Raw genomic sequence first — 17,838 nt, forward strand, 5'->3', positions numbered from 1 at the left:
GGAGGGTCAGAGCATCGCCCCCTGGTGGGCAGAGCGTTGCCCCTGATGAGTGTGCCAGGTGGATCCTGGTCGGGCGCATGCGGGAGTCTGTTTGACTGTCTCTCCCCGTTTCCAGCTTCAGAAAAATACAAAAAAAAAAAAAAAAAAAAGTTTAGTTTTTACGTAACTACAATCCTACCTAATAAGGAACAAAATATTGTTAATATCATCTAATATTGTTTTCAAATTTAAGTAGTTGTCTAAAAATGTATGTGGTTTATTCAAATCAGGATCGAATCAAAACCCATTCATTGTATTTGGTTTATACATTTAAGAGTCTCAATAATAATTGATAACTTTACCTTTTATTTTTAATTTTGTGTTTTAGAGTAGCTACATGCTCTTATTCATCCATTATTTGAATTTATATCAAGTAAAATTGACCATTTTTGTCATATAGTTCTATGAGTTTTAAAATTGATCTATTAATGTAACCATCACCACAGTCCTGATACAGAGCAGTCCCATCACTAAAAGAACCCCAGAAAACAAAACCCGACAAGCTCTTCCTCATTCTGTCCCCTTAGAGTCAAAGGGGACTCACTTTACCCCTAATTCTTGACCACCATTGGCCTGGTTTCCATCTTTATGTTTTGCCGTTTATAGACTATCACATAAAGGAAACGATACAGTATGGAACCTTTGAGACTGGCTTTTTCACTTAGATGACATATTTGAGATTCAACCATGTGTGTATCCTTTCTTATTCCTGAGTGGCATTCCATCTTATGGACATACCACAGTTTGTGAATCCAGTTACTGTTGAAGGACATTTGGATTCTTTGCCCTTTTTTTGGTGATTATGAATAGAGCTGCTATAAACATTTGTATATAGATTTTTATTTGATCAAAAGTTTTTATCTTTCTGGGGCCTATCCCAGGAATGGGATGGCTGAGTATCTGGTAAGTATGTGTTTAACTTACAGGAAACTGACAAACTGTTTTCCAGAGTGGCTGTGCCCATCGTTTGTATCCCCACCAGCAGTCTAGCAGAGTTCCAGGTGCTTCATAGCCCTGGCAGCACTTGATATTGTCAGTGTCTTATATTTGAGCCATTCTAATAGGTATTTTTTTAATTATCTAATTTCATTTTTTTTTAATTTTGTTTATTGATTTTAGAGAGTGAGAAGAAGGGAGAGAGAAAAAGAACACATCAATTTGTTGTACCACTTATTTTTAGGCATTCATTGGTTGATTCTTGTATGTACCGGAGTGGAGACTGAATCTATAACCTTGGTGTCCTGGGGTAACGTTCTAACCAATTGACTTACCTGGCCAGGTCTGATTTCAGGTTTTTGAGTATTACAAAAAGTATAGCTAATAATTCTTGAACAAATTACTGAATTAAAGTTATTTTATATACGTGTTAGAAAAATAAATACTACTGGTTTTCTGTGATAGTCTATATTTAAATATAGTAAATATTCTATATTGGAAAATAATTAAAACCAGAATATATAAATAGGAGTCTTTCTTAAATCTCATCAATTGACACATCATATACAGCAAAGGATTACAGAATAGTATCTCAATACATTATTCATTTTGAATTCATTCATTATATGCATTTTGTGCATGTCTCATTTGTACATGGTTACCATTAGTAACCAAAGTGCTGTAATTGCTTTTGCCATCAGTTTTATGCTAGATAAGATTAATTGGTGAATCATTAGCTACATGAGAATAAATAGATGTAGGCAGAGAATAATTTCTTTGAATGCCTTTTAACTATAGTGAACTTTGTTGTAGTTTTGAAATGGACTGCTTCCCTGTGTCTGAGGTGGTAATAAAAGCTTGCATTTGAATAATTTAGGAGCCATGGTCACTGGTCACTATAGCTTGAAAGTGGCAAGTTGACTGATGGGTTTATTACCAAAATATCACTGCTAATGATTTAGTCCCTCACACCTGCCATTAGAAGGAACTCTGAAAGTCTCAGGGTACACAGGGTCATTACTGAGGGAGTGTCTGTCTTTACATTCAAGTCTCACCCAATGACTGCTATGGTTTGAGCTTCTGGTTGACAGTGTTACATTTGAAAGCAGAATGGAAATTACTGTCATGTAATTGGGAGAAAGGTGTCCATATCGGTTTTCCTTTGTGACTAGAAGCTCTCTGTTTCCGCTGCAGGGTTAGAGCTATTGACAGACCTTCCTTTGTAACAGAGGGCCATTAGAAGGAAAAACTGACCCGACAGAGAGAAGGTTGAGGCCAGATTGCTAGATGAACTTGAGGTTGCTGTTGTCTGAAGCCTCACGAGCCAAATTCTAGGAGAATTCAGTCCCAAATGTCAAGAAATGGGATGGGTTGCTGTGGCTAATTCATTTTTGGTTTAAAACTAACATATTAATTGACCCTTACATCAATAAGGATTGGAATAAATTAAAAATAGTGAAGGATAAGAAATGATGTTAATTCCATTGGATCCAATTATTAGGTTTTGTTTAAATAGTTATGGATGCCCTTTAAATTTTATGTTTGCTGATGTTAATAAAGTCTTAAAATGTGCATATATATTTTGTGGGGTTGGAGCAAGGGATAATAGAAATGTATTGGGGCCTTAAAACCAGGATTTTAGATTACAGACTAATACACCTGCTGCCCCCTGGTGGCAGCATATTAAACAGTGCAGTTCAGAGGTGAGGAAAGTTAAGTCCATTGTACAAGAGGACAAGAAGGGGAGCGTGGAGATGGTTTTTCTTACCATTTCTTCTCATCATTACTAACTGTATTATCTTAAGCAAATCATTTTATTTGATTAAAGTCTATGTTTAACTTTATTCAACATCAAAATGTAATCTTTAAAGTTTCTTACAGCTTTAACATCTTATAATTCTTCAGTGGTAATAGCAAATATTGATTGCATAGCAAACAATGTCAGATTTCACTTTTTCCTTTAGCAGGTTTTTATTCAAGTCCCGGATTTTTATTCAAGAATGCAGGCTCCAGAGTAGCTCCTGAAGCTTGATACGGATTCGGCGCTGGGCAGCAAACTGCATAGCTCTATTTGCAATACAGTCCGTAATTAATCAGTACAATGACCCTGCTTTATTATGACAGCTTACAAGTTACATCATTTAACAAAGAACTTTTTTGTTTTTAATTGTGGTTAAAAAAACATAACAAAATTTACCATCTTAACCATTTTGAAGTGTACAGTTCAGTAGTGTTAAGTATATTCGTGTTGTTGTACAACAGATCTCCAGTGCTATTCCATCTCGCAAAACTGAAACTCTGTCTATTACACAGCAACTTCCCGTTCCTCCTCCCCCAGCTCCTGGCAACCCCCATTCTACTCTGTGTCTCTATGGGGTGACTACTCTAGGTACCGCACAGAGTTGGAATCACACAGTATTTGTATTTTTGTGACTGGCTTATTTCACTTAGCCTAAGGTCCCCAAGGCTCATCCACGTTGTGGCACATGTCAGAATTTATTTCCTTTTTAAGACTGACTATTGTATACATACACCACATTTTGTTTATCCCACACTTGGGTTGCGTTCACCTCTTAGTTATTGTGAATAATTAAGGCTACAGTGAACCATGAGTGTGCTACATCATTTTCAGTATTTAGCATTTACTAATGCAGAGAGGGTGTATACAATTTTTTCTCTGCACTAGAAGTTAGACTTCATTATAAAGAATACCATTTGGTCATACTAGATGGGATATGTATGGATGAATAAGTTTAAAAGGGAGCTAACGTTTATTGGACACAAACTATAAGCCAGGCACTTATATATCTGGAATACATTCTATTGTTTTCTTTTTCTCATAATAATTCTGTGACTTACCCTTCTCTCAGAAGGGGATTAATATTTATTAAAATCACTGCGTGCCAGAATTTTATATATGTTACTTTATATAATCCTCATAGAGCAATCATTGGTGTGGGCGTTATTACCCTCAGGTGATGTAACCAAGCACAATTGGGATTCCGCACTGGATCATTTTGCTTTAAAGAACATTATCAGGACAAGTGGAAACAAATGAAGGGGTCTCACAGAAAGCAGTAAAATATCTATGCCAATGCCCTGATGTTAAGTGTAGTGATGTCCTGGTAGGAAGTAGACATGAGCACATGGGGAGAAGAGGCAACAGGTTGGCAACTCACAGATGGTTTATTCTCTGAGCAAACGTCTCCTTAACACCTGCCACATCCCAGGTCCTAGGGCTGAAAGTTGAGGAGCTCCAGTCACTGGTTCCTGGGCCATCTCAGCAAATGAGGGCAACAGAGACCTCAGCAGCCATGAGGCAAGAGCAAAGGACTTCCCAGGATGCGGTGGCGGGATCAGTTCTGCCCACTCAGAAGATTCCACGGGGGAATGAGGTTTGATGTAACCTGGAAACCTTGAAGGATGAGGAGGATTTTGCCAGGCAGTGTATTGAAGAACAGATGGATGAGGCTTAAAGGCGTTGGCAACCTTGTGAGCAAGTAAGGTTACAGAGGACCCAGCCGCAGAGGAGTGTGAGGCACGGCCTAGCGGGGGAAGGGGAGGAAGAGAAGGGCTGCGTGCTGCTTGGCCTTTGTGAGCAGCATGAAGAAACTTAGACATGACATTTTTTAATTTGTTATCTACAGCTGCCTAACAAATTGCCCCCAACATTTTCCTTGTATCATTATGTTCAAAAGTAAAAATCAACATAAAAACGATCTTTTAAACCAATGTGGTTACTGAGAATAGCAACTGCCGTAGGGTGTAGTTAAATCACGCTTCTAGAAGATGTGACCTGGGCCTTCTGGTATGCCCATAAAGACTGTCACTATGTTGGGGAACTCCCAGCACAGAACATCTGTAGCCTTGTACTGTGTCATGCTGGTGACACCAGGTGTTGAAAGTAAAAAGTGTGATTTATTCTATATGTTTAAAATGGTTGTTCTTATGCCTCAATATTTGTACTTAGGCTGACCTTCAACCATAAGAGAGTAAAAATATAATATTCTTAGAAATTTGTATTCAGTGGCATCGTTTAGAAAACAGTCTCATAGTTACATAAAATAATGGGGACATTTAAAGGGCTGATGTGTACAAAACTTGGAAAGGGCCACCTTTAGTTATCCTAAGATTATTTTTTGGTATTATCTTTGCTTTTAGGTATTTGTCTTTCTTTTTTTTTTTTTTTTTTTTTTTTTTGGTATTTTTCTGAAGTTGGAAATGGGGAGGCAGTCAGACAGACTCCCGCATGTGCCCGACCGGATCCACCAGGCACGCCCACCAGGGGGCGATGCTTTGCCCATCTGGGGCGTTGCTCTGTTGCAACCAGAGCCATTCTAGCGCCTGAGGCAGAGGCCATGGAGCCATTCTCAGCACCCGGGCCAACTTTGCTCCAATGGAGCCTTGGCTCCAGTAGGGGAAGAGAGAGACAGAGAGGAAGGAGAGGGGGAGGGGTGGAGAAGCAAATGGGCGCTTCTCCTGTGTGCCCTGGCTGGGAATCAAACCGGGGACTCCTGCACGCCAGGCCAATGCTCTACCACTGAGCCAACCGGCCAGGGCGTCTTTCTTCCTTTTTTTATAACTGGATACTTGAAGTATTTTTTAAACAAGTTTTGTACATATGTTAAATCTTTAATATTTGGGAAATTTGCTTTTCTGGTTAATTGAACTTTCCATATAGATGAAGATTAAGCAAAAATATTTTCTAGAAAATTTTGTGAACATGAATCAGGGTACCTTCCTGTTTTTACAGTATACAGAGCATAATGAATCCTCTTCTCTTTAATCCAACAGTTAGTAATTCTTCAGTAGAATCACTGCAGAACTGAAAGACCGTATTCACAATAAACAAGGAAACAACTTAAGTGTCTGTCAACAGATGAATAGGCAAAGAAAATATGTGTGTGCATATGTTAAATATTCCATTATATATCTATGTATAGAATATTTTTCATATATAATATTTCATAAGTAATGACTATTATATATATAATATGATACACATATGTAATAATGAGAATATATATAAATATTACACAGCCATAAAAAGAAGGAAATCCTGCTATTTGCAACAAAATGGATGAACCTGGAGGATGTTATACTAAGTGAAATAAGCCAGACACAGAAAGACAAGTAGAATAGGACCTCCGATAATGCCAGTTTATGATAACTGTGATGAGAAACAAAAATTGATTCCTGACCAGGGCCACTGTGTGTGTGGAGTGTCATGTGTTCCCTATGTCTGTGTGGGTTTTTTCCTGGTACTCCGGTTCCCTCCTGCATCCCAAAGATGTGCATGTCAGGAGAACTGTCATGTCTACATTGTCCCAGTCTGCGAGGGTGTGGGGTGTGTGTGGATGTGCCCTGCAATGCAAGGGTGTCCTGTGCAGGGTGGGTGCCCACCTTATGCCCTGAGCTGTCAGGTTAGGCTCCACCCACCTGTGACCCTGAACTGAAATGAGTAGGTTGGGAAAGAAACTCTTACTTGTTGTTTTAATTCATCTTTCTTAAATGATGGATAGCTCACATTTGTTTCAATGTTTAATATTAGAAGTGTTTGGGGCCTTTATTTAGAAGTTTGGTAATATTTTTGTGACTATTAATATGCCATAGGAACTTAACTCTTATGTGTGTCAATTAGCCTATCGCAGCAATTTTCAACTGATGTGCTGCAAGAATTTTTTAAATATACAATACGTGACTATTTAGCCAGAGGCACTGACCCCTTAGACTGTCAAGTAAAAAAATGACAACCAAAACAACAATAGCCATCCAGTGTGAATGAATAAAAATTATACCTATTTCTTTTGTCAGTTCAGCAAAAAAAATATTTTTTGTAGTGCTGCAGAATTTTGGTAGTTTATGTGTGCCATGAGATGAAAAAGGTTGAAAATCACCGGCCTGTGGTATATTGGTTTCATTATGTCATTTCACTTAAAGTTGCATTTCCAAGAACCTGTTGATGATTTAAAGTGACGACTTATTGTTCTGTATAACTTCGTTAATATGTGAAATCTAAAATAGTCATAGAAGCAGAGACAGAATAGTAATGGCCAGTATAGTTCAGTTTGGGGAGAATTATCGTTCTATAATGTTTAGTTCTGATCCACAAAAACATAGTATATTTCTCCATTTATTATATATTTACTTTCAACAATGTCTTGAATTTTTAGTGAAGTGTACAGGTTTTGCACATATTTTGTTAAGTTTATATGTATTTCAGATTTTTTGGTGCTATTGTAAATGATAATTGTTTTTTCATTTCAAGATCCAGTGTTTTTCTGCTAGTATATAAAAACATAATTGATTTTTATGTATTGACCTTGTATCCTAAGACCTTGCTAAATTCAGTTATTAGTTCCAGTAGGTTTTCTGTAGATTCTTTAAGATCTTCTATATACTCATGCCAACTGCAAGGATAGTTTTATTTCTTCCTAAAGCCTATTCCTTTTATTCTTTTTCTTCCTTTACCACCCTGGCTGAATTCCAGTTTCCAGCACTGAGTAGATGTGGGAGAGTGGGCATCCCTGCCTTGAATCCAATATGAAGGGGAAAGTATTTGATTATTCACCATTAAAAAGGATGTTAGCCTAGTAAAGAGGGTCAAATATTTGGTGATGGAAGATTTGACTTTGGGTAGTAAATACACAATGCAATATACAGATGATATATTTTAGAATTGTACACTTGAAACCTATATAATTTTATTAATCAATGTCACTCTAATAAACTTAATTTTAAAAAAGGATGTTAGCTGCATGCATTTCATAGATGCCATTTATTAGATTGCAGAAGTCCTCTTTTAATCCTGATTCGATGAGAACTTTAATCATGATTTTGTTGAATTTTATCAATTACTTATTCTGCATAGATTTAGATCACCATAAGGTTTTTCTATTTTAACCTGTTTATATGACGATTCAATGGTTGATTTTCAAATAGTAAACTTACATTGCTAGGATGAAACATCCTTTAGTAATGATGTATTATCTTTTTTATATGTTGCTGGATTTGATTTGCTGGTCCAAATGTTTGGCTTCTGCATTTATGTTCATAAGAGATAATAGCCAATAGTTTTATTTTCTATGAATGTATTTATTTGGCTTTGTTACCAGGTAATATTGGCCTCATTGAATGAGTTGAGAAGGGTTCCTCTTTTGTCTGGGAAATTTTATTTAATAATTATTTTTTTCATAAATGTTTGGTAGAATTCGCCAACAAAGCCATCTGCCTATACAGGTTTGTTTTTTGAGAGAGAGAGACAGGAACATCGATCTGCTCCTGTATTTGCCCTGATCAGGGCATTAAGTGCACAGGTTGGAGATTTTGACAAAAGACAAGGACGTTTCCATCTGTCTAGAATGTGTCCCCTCCATCCCCACTGATGTGATCGCTGTCCCTAGAGATGAGTGTTGCAGATTCCGAATGGCCTTTCACCCGTGACGGGTATGTGTGTGCTGACCACTGCCCTGTTCCCAGGAAGGCTGGCGCAGGGCAGGGAGTGACTGGCCCCAGTCCGGAGAAAAGGGTCCAGAACGCTTTGCTGTCCCTGGGCCTTGCCTCTGTGACTGGGCGTCTGAAGGAAATGGTGGCAGAGCCATGGGACTGAATTAGGTCCTTGTAGATTTATACCTAGAGCAGTAGTTGAACTAGTGGTTTTTTGTGACAAAGAGAAACTGGGAAATTCCAAACAGACTGAGGCCAGCAGGGTCTGTTTGGGAATGTGGACTGAGAGGATGGCCGTTTGCCTTACTGAGTAAGGGCCTCCGCATGCCCTGAACTGGCTGGGTGATCCGGCAGGTGTGACGCGAAGGAAGGCTTCAATCCTTGCCCTTGAGCTCAGGGTTTGACAAACAGTTTAGAGAGAAATGCAGGGCCCCTTGTTCAGGAAACAGAAAGAGTCCAGTTATAGGTGCTAAAATACGACTTTTTTCCCCTTTTTTCTGTAGTCTCTCTCTCTTGACTTAGGGTCTTTTTAGTTTACTTTATTATTTATTATTTATATTTTATTTATATCCTATTTTACTGTTGAATTCTTCAGTTTATTATACAGTGTCGTGTTAAACTTAAATGCAAAAATAGGGGGGTTTAACTCGTAGAATCACAGAAAGGATAATATTTCCTTCTTGTGCATGTGTATGTACTTTATTGTTACCAGAACTGGAAACTCGGCTGTGTTTATTTTACTTCCTGACACACATCCATTCTGCCAACACTGCCCACCCTCAGCTCCTGACGACGGGGCAGAGACTGAGGGAGAGAAACTCGGGGTCTCTGTGAGGCACTCTGTGCCCCGTGTCATTGTCTTCCCGAGTGTGGTGGTCTGGTGTGGGGTAGTGCCCCAAATGAGGAGGGACAGGCTAGAGCAGGGGTCCCCAAACTTTTTACACAGGGGGCCAGTTCACAGACCGTTGGAGGGCCAGACTATAAAAAAAACTATGAACAAATCCCTGTGCACACTGCACATATCTTATTTTAAAGTAAAAAAACAAAATGAGAACAAATACAATATTTAAAATAAAGAACAAGTAAATTTAAGTCAATAAACTGACCTGTATTTCAATGGGAACTATGGGCCTGCTTTTGGCTAATGAGATGGTCAATGTGCTCCTCTCACTGACCACCAATGAAAGAGGTGCCCCTTCCGGAAGTGTGGCGGGGACCGGATAAATGGCCTCAGGGGGCCGCATGCGGCCCACGGGCCATAGTTTGGGGACCCCTGGGCTAGAGCTTCTTGGTTGTTAGTGTTTCTTAGAACTTCATTGCCTTCTCCTGGATTCAGAGCAAGTTCTTCTTGGAGTGGAAAGTATGGCCTCTCCTGGCTGACCCAGTCAGAGATGTAACACGTTCCCTTGTCCTCACATTGAGTCTCACTGAACCCCACCCCTGGGGGGTCTACCAGGGCTCTGTACTTCTAGGGCATTGAGAATAGTATCTGCCTTGGGGCTGCATGGACCTCCCTGCTCACTAGCATATGCTCTAGTGTCCCACCAGAGCTCACTTACACAAGTTCAGATATTCCAGAACAGTGGCCACTTTCGAGTGCTAATTCCCAAGCTGACTGCACTGGCATTTGTCCGGTGCTCTGTAAATGCCCGTGAGCGCCCTCTAGATGAGAATGGAAGTGGACCCTGGTGTGGAGCAGCAGCCCAAGCCACCAGTGATGGGGCCTGCTGGTTGCTGGGAGTTGTTCCTGTTCTCAGTTTCAGGGTGGGAGGTAAGGAAGGCAACACTCTCTTCCTGTTGCAGAGGGGAGCCTTTGTGGGGCAGGAAGGAGGAGCCCGTGTGAGGGCAGACACATCTCTGCTGCATTTCACTGGGGCTCCTGTGCAGATCCCTTCACCTCTCAGTTTCCTCATCTGTAAAATGGGGAGAAGCTAGGGAGTGAGGAGATCTCTTTGAATCGTGTTTACTTGAAAACATAAGTGAAGCATTTAGCATGGGCCAGGCACACAGTACATTTTCTCAATCGTGGTGGCCAGCATTATTTATCTTTTCTCCTCTGAGCCACAGGTGGGCCAGCAGGTGAAGCCCTTGTTCCCGAGGCCACTCGCACAGGGCAGGTGGGCTCTTGGCGATGGTGACGAGGCACCTGCTCTCTGGGCGCCAGGGCTGCCACAGGCACCAGTGCCTTCCCCACCACGGTGTACTCAGGCCTGGCTTCCTGAGCGCTCCGCGCCTCCCGCTGGGAGCTGTGGGCTGGCAGCGCTCACTCCAGCTGTGCCCGGTATTTGGGGCCGGCGGGCCAGCCTGGCCAGTTCAGATCCTCCGGGTCCACAGAGCCCTTTCCTGACTTGGCGTTTGGGGATTTTCCGGCCGTCCCTCCCACACTCTCAGAGTGAGCCTTGGGGCCTGGGGACTGACTGGTCGTCTCCCTTATTGGTGACTCTGTGTTTTTTAAAAATTATCATTAAAGTGGTGTAGTATTAAAATTATTTTCTTTTAAAATATGTTTGGCATAGCCAGAGTAAAACCCCACGGAATGGTTGCTGAGGCAGCACTCAGAGGACCTAGTGTGGCATCAGAGACCGCGAAGTGCCTGTTTGCTTGCAAGGCCCCATCGCGGTCCAGGGTTTGAGGGAGTCACTGGGAGTGGGGACCCTAACTTCTTGATTTCAAAGGCGCCACCCTTTCACCTGAGTCGCTTGGTTAATGTAAGGGAGGTGTTTTGCCATAGATGTTTCCGGGGTATTCAGCGGGGTTGGCTGGGCAGGAAGCCCTTGTCATTGCTATAAAGAAACTAGCAAGCAAGAGAATGAAAGCATCAAAGCACCCACAGGATGCGGCCGAGCCCCCTGGCATGTTGCCCTCCAGCCACGCGAGGAGAGTGATGTGACCCGAGAGCGCTTCAGGCTCGCTGGCGGAGCTCCAGTTTAAAGTTCGAGGCATTTTGTTTTTTCACCTGTTTCCTACAGTTCTAAGAAACTTCTGAAGAATTAATGTGTAACTATATCAGACACGCAGGCATTTTCTCAAGGGAAAATAATGTTACAGTAGGAAGGAGTAGAAGCAACCACTTGTCTGAGATGAGAGGTTTGCATAAAATAAGAAAAACCCTCTTAAGAGCAGTCACACACAACGTCATATATACTTTTTAGTGAGATTCGTCCACACTCAATGACGTCTGCATCTTCTAAAGACCACCGTCCCATGTGGCTGCTGGTGGCCACGTGAGGACGAGGGCAGCAGTTGTGAAACTAGTCCTCATTTGTGACAGGGTGCCCTTCACAAATTCAGTGGGGCCGTGGTTCTGCTGGAGCTTTGACATAAGGTGTTGAACGATGATCGCTAATTTCTACAGCAATTGGAAAGACGAATAACAGGGAGCTTCCCCAGCAGTTCTCTGGGGCAGGCATTTCTGGGTCTGAGACAGTCTGTCATTGAACCAGTGGTGAGGGGCAGAGCAGGCTCTACAGAGGACTTCATTTCCTGCGACCCAAGTCGTCATTACACCCGTCTTTCTAACACTTTTAACTTGACAACAGGCAGTAAGCATTATTAGTGGTTTGATGTTGTATTGCTTAGAGAAAACATTTTGAAATGATGACATACAGCTTTTACTAACATTTCTTTGTATTATTAAATTTTAATACACGATGGATATTTTATGGAGACACCATTTTTTAAAGGTTGTTTTCAAGGTAGATGCTGGTGTTCATTTAAATCCTTTTGTTGATTGGTTTAAGAAACATTAAATACCACCTCTCTTTTTATTTGGTTTATCTAGGGTGTGTGTGTGTGTGTGTGTGTGTGTGTGTGTATGTGTGTGATTCTAAATGTGGTCTAGGCATGTGCAATAGTTCTCATTAGTAAACTAGCATAATAAGCTCTTAAATTAAATCATGTCTTTTAAACTCTTACCACCAGGTGGCTAAGAAAAAAAATCGAGCAGGAAAAAATCTAACAATTATGCAAAAGACTCATAATCACTTTCAATTTCTGCTTAAGTGATGAAATATGAAACTATAGATGGCCTGTGTTTCAAGAAAGAAAACTGCTGAATAAGTGACAGAGGCATTTCAAGCAGTGCCAGGCCAGATGGATATTTCCATGAGTGTTTTTGTTTTCTTAAATATTGACAATGTTAAACTAGCCAATTTTGCTGAAGTGAAACTTTTTTAGACTCTGAGCCTGTTCCACCTTCGTGCTGACCCCTGGTCGTCCACTTTATTCCAGACCAGCTGGGTTTGGGCCAGGAGTTTGGCTTCTGGGCTTTTTGATTCCCAAATGGAAAGTGACTAAGTTCTAAATCACAGCAGTGGCCTCCTACTCAGTACTTTGTAGGTTAGTCAAGTTGTTTACAGAGATGCTGCTTGAATTCATTTAGAATCAACTCTAAAACCCAGAAGTAAAGTTCACTAAATTGCCTGTCTTAATGATAAGGTACCGTGGGAAATCACGCATGGTGGATGGTGACATAATAGGTAGAAAATGCTTTTAGACTTCCTTTCATTGACGACACCTATCAGAGTAAGGCCAGCACCGTATGGCAGAAACCGTACCCACTGCCCACCCCCATGTTTCTGAAGCACCTTGGGAGGGTGGACCTTGTGCCATGCACACCAGGCCCACCAGTCTCCTTGCTGGTGCTTCATGCAGCTGCTCAGCTTCTGTGCATTCCAGTATGCCCTTCGATGCTCTAATTTATTAACTTTGACAAGTAACCTCTTGGTTGTACATGATTTTATTCACAATTCGTTTTTCTAATTCAAAGTGAACATGAGTGCCTTAATCCTCTAATGGGAATTAATTCCTGTTTCAGTGCTTAACTCTGATCCTTTCTCAATCCCCACAGGGGAAGGAGCTGTGTTTGTTGTTCAAAACAGAATCAGATAGGTAATGATGAAAGAAGCCAGAAATGCAGAATATTTTCTTTTCTTTATTTATATAAGTAACTATTCTCAAACTAATATAAAGGATACAATTCAACAGATAAAATGTAGAAAATTATATTTTGATCCTTCTAGCAGGCTACATTATTTCCTAGAAAAGAGTTTAATTTTTATTGTCAGATTTTCTTTTATGGAAATAAACTATCTTCTGCAGAAGAACATTATCGAGCTGATTTTCTGCAGAGTCAGAGTTAATATCCTGTGGCCTAGCCATGGTCATGTCTATGTACTGTTACCTTCTCAGGTATTCTTGGCTCTGAAAAATCATTAAGGCCACAACCCATAATTGATATGGCTTGAGTCCCTCTCCCATTTATTATATGAAATATTTCTTTTTGTTTTATTTTTTTATGGGGCTTCATTACAAAAATATAAGCTAGCACATATTTTTATATGATCTTAAGAAGGGAGGTAGTCGGGGTAGAGAACTTAGAAGGGAACAGGGTCAAGGGGAAGGGGGATTGGTATTCATTAGGTGCTGAGGCCTGGCCCACACTCGGCAGTCAGTAGGGTAGCTGTTAGGGAGATAGGATGTACCCAGTTGTTTTTTTTTTTTATTTTTTTGTTTTTTAATTTTATTTTTATTTTTACAGAGACAGAGAGTGAGTCAGAGTGAGAGATAGACAGGGACAGACAGACAGGAACAGAGAGATGAGAAGCATCAATCATTAGTTTTTTGTTGCGCATTGTGACACCTTAGTTGTTCATTGATTGCTTTCTCATATGTGCCCTGACCATGGGCCTTCAGCAGACCGAGTAACCCCTTGCTTGAGCCAGCGACCTTGGGTCCAAGCTGGAGAATTTTTGCTCAAACCAGATGAGCCCATGCTCAAGCTGGCGACCTCGGGGTCTCGAACCTGGGTCTTCTGCATCCCAGTTCGATGCTCTATCCACTGTGCCACCGCCTGGTCAGGCAGGATGTACCCAGTTTTAAAGAGTAGGAATAGAAGGTCAGAGAGTTTAAATGACTTTCCCAAAGATGCATGGTTGCTAAGTAAGTGGTGAGGGTGAGAATTTGATTTAAGCCTATCATTGTTCCACAGTACACTTTATACTTGTCATGCATTATGTCTTTAAATATCCATCTATAAAACACTAAGGCCGTCCCACCTAGACATTAATGTCCTATAACAGGCCTACCTGCAAGTATTACTTCACATTACAGCAGAGATGGGACCACTATTGAAGGGCACTCTTCAGTTTGCTCCAGAAAAACCCAAATGGCTTACCTACAGGTATTTCTATCCATTATATATTAAAATCAACTCTTGTATTTTAAGAATCTGACCATAACCTAGTGTCATCGAAGGAACTACATGGCAGAAGGGGACAGGGTTGGAAAGCCTCAGAAGTTAGCATCCCCTTCTCAGTGGCAGTACCACCCTCATAGCCTGGCCTAGGATTATGGCGTGTCAGGAGGGTCCTGATGTGCTCCTGGCCCAAATGAATCACAGGCATCTTCTGAGTTAGCCCTGACTTCAGTTCTGAGAGGAACTGGCCAATATAAGAGATTTCCACATGTTCTACTGGTTGTAACACTCACAGTCACCCTTTAAAATTGGATGAACATGACAGACGAGGAACAGGAGTACAAGGAGATATGGAACTTAAATAACCAACAAAAAACAAAACTAAACCCAAAGCTAGCAGAGGAAGGAATTAATAAATATTAAAGCAAAGATGAACAATAGAGAAAAATCAACAAAACCGATATTTGGTTCTTTGAAAATATTACCAAAATTGGCCAGTTTTTAACTCAATTAAAAAAGATAAAAACAGAGAAGATACAAATAACAAAAATCAGAAATGAAAGAGAGGAATTACAACCCATTTCACAGAAAAGGATTATAAGAGAATACAATGAACAGTTGAATGTCAACAGATTGGATAACCTATATGAAATGGGTAATTTCATAGAAATACACAAACTAGGACTGAATCATGATGAAATAGAAAAATCTGAATAGACCTATAACTAGTAGGGAGATTGACTTAGTAATCACAAGCCTCCCAACAAAGAAAACTCCCAAACCAAGTGGCTTCACTAGTGAATTTTATCAAATATATAAAGAGGATTGACACTAATCCTCTTTAAATTCGTCTCCAAAATCAAAGAGGAGGAAACACTTCCAAATTCATTCAATGAGGTCAGCTTTACTTTGATACCAAAGATAGTAAAGAAAACTACAGACTCATATTCCTGATGAAGATTCATGTCAAAATTCTAAACAAAATGTTAGCAAACAGAATTTAACAACACATTAAAAGGATTATATACAATTACCAGTGGGATTTATTCCAGGAATGCAAGGCTGGTTCAGAATAGTAAAATCAATGTAATACACTGTATTAACAGAATGAGATTTGAAAAACCATACAGTCATTACAATTGATACAGAAAAATAGATAACAAGATTCAACACCATTTCATGGTAAAACAATCTAAGCCATACAGAAAAAGCCAATGGCTAGCATCATACTCAATGGTGAGATAAAATCTTTTCCTATAAGATCAGTAACAAGACAAAGATGTTTTCTTTTCTCACTTTTATTCAACGTAGTACTGGAAAAATCAGGCAAGAAAAAGTAATCAAAGACATCTAAATTGGAAAGGAAGAAGTGAAATTGTTCACATAATCTTATATGGAGATACCCTAAGAAGAAATGTTAAAAAACTGTTAAATGAATTCAGCAAAGTTGCAGGATACAAAATCAGTGCACAAAAATAAGTTGCATTTCTGTATATTAACAATAAACAATCTGAAAAAATAATACTTAGGAATAAACTTAACCAAGAAGGTAAAAGACTTATACTCTGGAAACTACAAAACATTTTTGAAAGAAGTTAAATGGAATGGCATCTCATATTCATGCATTGGAAGACTTAATATCAATTCTTTTTTTCTTCTTCTTTTCCAACTGAGAGGATGGGAGATAGACAGATTCCCACATGTGCCCCATCTGAGATCCTCCCAGCAACCCCCATTTGGAGGTGATAGTCTGCCCATCTGGGGCCATGCTCGCAAACAAGCTATTTTTAGCACCTGAGGCAGAGGTTCCACAGAGCCATCCTCAGTGCTGGTGCCAACGTGCTCGAATCAATCAAGTCATGGCTGCGGGAGGAGAAGAGAGAGAGAGAATGGGGAGTGGGAGGGGTGGAGAAGCAGATGGTTGCTTCTTCTGTGTGCCCTGATCAGGAATCAAACCTGGGATATCCACATGACAGGCCAACGCTCTACCACTGAGCCAAACAGCCAGGGCCTTAATATTAATTCTTATTAAAATTGCCAACTGTATTTTTTTTTGCTGAAATAGGAAAATCCATCATCAAGTTCATATGGAATTTCAAGGAACCTCAAATAAGCAACACAATCTTGAAAATGGACAATAATGTTGGAGGTCTCATACCTCCTGATTTTAAAGCTTACTGTAAAACAACAGAAACCAAAACAATGTAGTATTGACATGAAGACAGATATGTATATAGACCAATGGAAGGCAGCCCAGAAATAAGCCCTTGGAAAGTTGTCAAATGATTTTTGATTAAGGTGCCAAAACTAACGTAAAAGACAGTCTTTTCAATAATTGGGAAACTGAATATACACATGCAAAAGAATGAAATTGGACGCTTACATTACACCATATACAAAAGTTAATTCAGTTTAGGTCAAAGACCTAAGTTAAGAGCTAAATCTATAGCAACAGAGATAAAAATAAATTGGATGTCATCAAAATTACAAACTTCCATGAATCAAAGGATACAAATCAACAGAGTAAAATGGCAACCTATCAAATGGGAGAAAACATTTGCAAGTCAGGTATCCTTTAAAAGGTTAATATCCAGAAGATATAGGAACACCTAAAACTCAAAAATGAAAAAAAAAAACCTAATTTAAAAATGGACAAAGGTCTTGAATAGACATTTCTTCAAGATAGATATGCAAATATCACATAAGCACATGAAAAGATACTTAACATGACTAACAATTATGGAAATGCAAATCAAAACCACAATGAGTTACTACCACTTCACACCAGTTAAGATGGGCATTATCCTATCAAAAAAGCAAAACAAAAAATAGAAAATAAGTGCTGGCAAGGATGTAAAGAAATTAGAAAACTTGTGTACTGTAGGTGGGAATATAAAATGGTGCTGCCATTCTGGAAAACAGCATAGAGGTTCCTCAAAAACTTTAACATAGAAGTACCATAAAATCTAGCAATCATATATCTGGTATATACTCAAAGGAATTGAAAGCGAGGACTTGAAGATGTATTTGTACGCTCATTTTCATAGCACTACTATTTGCAATAGGTGGAAGCAACCCAAATATCCATTGATGGATGGATGAACAAAATGTGGTACATAAAAACAATGGAATATTATTTATCCTTAAATAATTTAGAAAGAAAATTCTGTCACATGCTACAACATGGTTGAACCTTGAAAACATTATGCTAAGTGTAATAA

At 39.7% G+C, this 17,838-nt stretch overlaps 1 protein-coding gene across 4 annotated transcripts in view; it reads left to right on the plus strand.

The window, feature by feature from the left end:
• GGACT (gamma-glutamylamine cyclotransferase) overlaps positions 1-17,838 on the plus strand; it is a 44,672-nt gene that overhangs the window by 14,360 nt on the left and 12,474 nt on the right. The gene's annotated exons all lie outside the window — the stretch shown is intronic.

Source organism: Saccopteryx bilineata, chromosome 6 (genome assembly GCF_036850765.1).
Source record: "Saccopteryx bilineata isolate mSacBil1 chromosome 6, mSacBil1_pri_phased_curated, whole genome shotgun sequence".
NCBI lineage: Eukaryota > Metazoa > Chordata > Mammalia > Chiroptera > Emballonuridae > Saccopteryx > Saccopteryx bilineata.